This window comes from Eubalaena glacialis, chromosome 6 (assembly GCF_028564815.1).
Source record: "Eubalaena glacialis isolate mEubGla1 chromosome 6, mEubGla1.1.hap2.+ XY, whole genome shotgun sequence".
NCBI classification, from domain to species: domain Eukaryota; kingdom Metazoa; phylum Chordata; class Mammalia; order Artiodactyla; family Balaenidae; genus Eubalaena; species Eubalaena glacialis.
In genome coordinates this window covers 95,456,563-95,461,245 of record NC_083721.1, presented here as the reverse complement: position 1 = coordinate 95,461,245, position 4,683 = coordinate 95,456,563, and the positions used below count along the sequence as shown (strand labels likewise).

The 4,683-nt window shown below is 41.9% G+C and overlaps 1 pseudogene; it reads right to left on the bottom strand.

The window, feature by feature from the left end:
- Positions 1-3,315: 3,315 nt before the first annotated feature.
- Positions 3,316-3,839, bottom strand: LOC133093527 (glycine cleavage system H protein, mitochondrial-like; annotated as a pseudogene).
- Between the last annotated feature and the right edge of the window lie 844 nt (positions 3,840-4,683).

The following is a 4,683-nucleotide window of genomic DNA, read 5'->3' as shown; positions in this document are numbered from 1 at the left end:
GTTTCCCACCTGCTTACTCTCAGTCAAGGGTAAAGTATCATGAAGCCATTTTTAGAAATTGGAGCCCTCACAACTTTGCCTCCCATGCACCCTTCCTCAGGAAGCTGTTAGAGGGTATGCTCTCCTATATGAGTGGATAAACCAAGAAAGAAGCATCCACGGGATTCCGCCTTCAGTGCTGTTCACGCAGGTCAGAAGTTGGCTCTCTGGCCCTTTGCCTCAGAAGGATTTACGCAGCTTTCATTTTATCCCTTCCCTACCCCCCAGTCATGGTGGGCAAGCACACGCGCACGCACACACACACACACACACACACACACACACACACACTTCCCTCTACAGAGAGGAGACAGAATGACCCTTTTAAACACTTTGCCTTGGGTTAATTAACAATTAAATCTGTGTACTGGCACTGGTACCCTTTATTCAGGGTGGTAACTTAAAAAAAGTTCCCACCTCCACTGCTAGACTCTAAGTGCCTCAAAAGCTGGGGGAAGGGAACATGTACCCAGGGCAGCAAGTCTCATTCAGCTCTGCAGCACACAGCATATTCTCTGGCACGTAATAGAAGCTAAAAAAAGATTTGTTGAATTCAGTTGACTGATTTGGTCGGAAAAGTTCACATAACAGTGATGAGAGCCATTAAGATACTCACTGCTCCAAACTGTAGTCTTTTGCCACGGTGTGTTATTTTGGGTGCAGTATTTTGATTTTTAAAAAATTATAGTCAATAAATTAGAATGTGGCAATTTCCCACAAAATACTGGGATTCCAGATTCCACTGAAGTTTGAGAGACCCGGCAACTCTAGGTCTTGTTCTGGAATGGTGCTTATGGACAGGGGTGAATAGTAGCTGTCCTTGCTGGTTGGCATTTGCTCTGCACCCGACCACATTTCCCACCAAATCCCGGACATGGATATGGATGATGATGTCCCGTCTAACAGAAGAAAAATTCTTGGCCTTGTTTCCATCAACAGTGAGAAAACGGGGGGCGGGACTTCCAAGAATGATGGAGTGAGGGTGTCTGTACATCTGCTCTTCCACAGAAGCAACAAAAACACTGGCAAAAAAAAATTGTCCCGAAAGTTCTGAAAACTTTTTCAGAGCTCCAGAAATTAACCAAATGCTTATAACAATCTGAACCTTGGTAAGAACTGCAGGTTTTGTGGTATTTTAACTCAGTCTACACCCCACACCCTACCCCTCCCCAGCTCCACACTAGTCTTGAAAAACAGCAGCCCTGCAACCACTAGAGGGGGCACACTGGGTTTGGAGTACCTCAAAATGGCTCATCCCAGCGCATTGTCACCATCTAACCTGTCTCACAGGCTCTCTGGAAAAGCCCCACTGGCAGGGTGGTTGTGTTTAACCTGCCTCAGAGCTCACTCTGTGGGAAAGCCTTATACCCAGGGCATTTGTTGAAAGATAGTCAGTGCAATTGTTTAACCCTGCAGCTGCTTTAGGCTGCAATACCAGCGGGGGTAAACAAGAGCTGGCCCAAAACTGCAAGATCTGGGGGATGAGATGTCCTCGGGGGCTTTTAAAAGCTTGCAACATAGTTCTTGGGGTCTAGAAGGCCATGTGCACGTGCAGGGCTGTGTGCATGCTCAGCAAAGACCTGAGAAGGCCCCGATTTCACTTCTGACTGATCTTCAGGCCTTGTGCAGTCAGGGAGCAAAGGTTAAGGCAGAATTGTAAATTCCCTGTGCATTGAAGGTGCGCTCCAGCATACAGAGCCCCTTGACTTTGTCAAGGGAGACTGACTGGCTCAAGGCATTTAAGGAAATCTGTGAGCATTCTTTAACTGACCATTAAACACAACAGATATTCTAGTGGCCAGACGCAAAGAAAGAAGTCTGGAAGGATACAATCTGAATTCATAACTTGGATTAACCCTAGTGAGGAGTGGGGAGGTGATGATCAAAGAGAATTTTAGTCTTAACTGTAATATGTTTGCCTTTTAGATGAAAGATGAATTTATGTATTGTGTAATAAAAATTAGTTTTATGGTAAACAAAACCATACAGAAGAAATAAAATTCCTCCCCCTTTTCTGAGCCAAAGGATAAATAAAGATGCTCCTTAATTTTTTCCCCTAGGACGAAGGTACAGATTTTGTTTTCTATCTGAACAAGTTATAAGAGAAATGTGTTCAATTTGGATAAGCACAATTTCTTGCAGTCATGAGCCATTGAATGTTTATGATTTTCCACTATAGCATTGTTTCCCAAAGTGAGGAGGCATAGAAGATAGCTAGGTGGTTATTGTCAACACCTTTTAAATTATGTAGTTTTTGTCATCTGGGCTAGGGAAAATTGTAACTAGCATATCAAAGAGAAACATAAGATTAAAGTGGATATTTAAGTTTACAAAAGAAACAGAACAAGAAAATAGTGCAGGTGATACTCAGATATGGCAGAAATCATAGGGCTGATAAGCAAATGACTAAAGTTTGAGAACAATGCACTGTGGAACCCTGCCTCCTAAAAATACAAATGGGTCTATGCAACACAACACATGTTTTAAGTTAGCGGCTGCAAATATACTCTTTTTTTCCTCAGGTGAAAAGAGTTATTTTAGGGGAAAAGGAGTGGGAATAAAAATCACAATCCACATGGAGTTGGAAATTGAACTGAACTAGAAAGTTCATATAGCTGATCCCTACCAGCCTCAATAACCTGTTTATACCTTCCTGTCTTACTGTGCATATCTTCACATTTGATACTTGGGAATATTCACAAGACTAAGAATTAGCTTTCCTTTTTTTTTTTTAATTAAGAAGTTGAATATTTTATTATTAAACTGTTTCTTATTTTCCTGCAAGGCTGTTGCTTCACTGTATGAAAATAGCACCCGCAAACACAGTATATTGCAAAATTAAGATAGTAATGTTCTTCATTGGACACTATACAACTAACAAACTTTTCTCCACTGCCAGTTATTTCCAGTGGGAAGATCATTGAGTATTTTGACCCAAATCCAGGGATGGCTGTAAGCAAGTTACAATATCATATAAGGCGTAAGATAGCAATGTTATCCTTGAATTACATAATTTTTATAACTAGTTTTACCACAGATAATTTCAGGAATTCTGAATATTATAACTGGAGACTAGCCTAAAAATCATAGGGTGTTGTGAAAAAGATGCATAGTGTTTATCTGAAGTCATTAGGAGGTTAAGGGGTATTTTCTTCAGGAAACATTGTTACAAGTAGTTTCTTTTGCTAAAAATTGCTTTTTAAAAATCTATCCACCACTAATTTAAGACAACTATGCTAGATTAAGTTGTTTCAAACTAGTATATTTAGAGGTTCCATTTTCACTCCTCAATAGATTTTATGTATTTCTCATATGCTTCTTCACTCATTAGTTCATCTAGTTCTGAAGGGTTACTGAGTGTCATCTTGATCAGCCAACCATCTTCATAACAAGATTTGTTGACAAGTCCTGGATTTTCTGCTAGAGCTTCATTAATTTCAGTTACTTCTGATAGAGGAGAATAGAGTTCACTACTAGCTTTCACACTTTCCAAAGCACCAAATTCCTCTTGTTTGTTCAATTTTGTCTCAACTTCAGGCAGACTACAGTAAACAACAACTCCCAAAGCTTCCTGTGCAAAATTGCTGATTCCCACTGTTCCAACACTGTCTTCTGTTGGTACCCATTCATGTTTGTCTGTGAATTTATGCACCGACACCAGAGCAGGGCCAGTGCGCAGAGGCCAGAGGGCGCCCGCCCGCAGTCCCCAGGGCCGCAGCGGTCAGGGGCGCATTGGGTGCAGAGGTGGCCTGCAGCCTACAGACCGCGGCCTGCGCGCTCCGCACCGCTTGCAGCGCCATGTTCGCAGCAAGAATTAGCTTTTCTAAAGTTACGGTGCTTTTGCCCGAACCCTGAAGGTTCAATAATGTTATTTTTGCAGATCCTGAGATAAGATATAATAGATTTTGGTTTTGCAATAGTCATGTGGGAGAGAAGGAAAAAATAATGGGTCTCTATTGATTTGTCTGCCACTCCCTCCTCTGGGCAGTGAGCTAGGGGCATCCTGTCTCACCTCCAACTCCATCCACTTGGTTCTCCACAAGTTGTTGTGTTTTTCAAAAAATCCCTTGCCCAGACTTAAGGACATTATTGTAGGAATGGGTCCCTAACCATTTGGGATTAAGAATCAAGTTAGTCTTGCTCTAATACCAGAACTGCAAGATGAAAACCTTGAAAATTTTGAGCAACTGGTTTTCTTGGTGTAGAGTAAGCCAGTGGTCGGTAAGAGAAAACATGCTGGCAGGAAAAGAGAAGCAAAAAAGAGGGGCAAAGATGTGATAGGAGATCCCTAGTTAAGGCCCCATTTATTCTGTCCTTAGGTTCTCTGAGACCTCTTCCCCGGTTTCCTTATGCCCCTTTGTGTTTAAGCTACTTGGACTTGGGTTTCTGACACCAGAGACCGGAAGGTTCCCAACTAGGATAGAAAGCACGTAAGACCTATCCTGTATTGCAAAATGGGTTTATTTAAATTATTATATACAGGAGAGTGATCAAGACGGCAGAATAGTAGGACGTGAAGCTCACCCCCTCCCACAAACACAACAAAAATACATCTACATGTGGAACAATTCTCACAGAATACCTACTGAACTCTGGCAGAAGACCTCAGACTACGTAAAGGGCAAGAAAATCTCCACATAACTG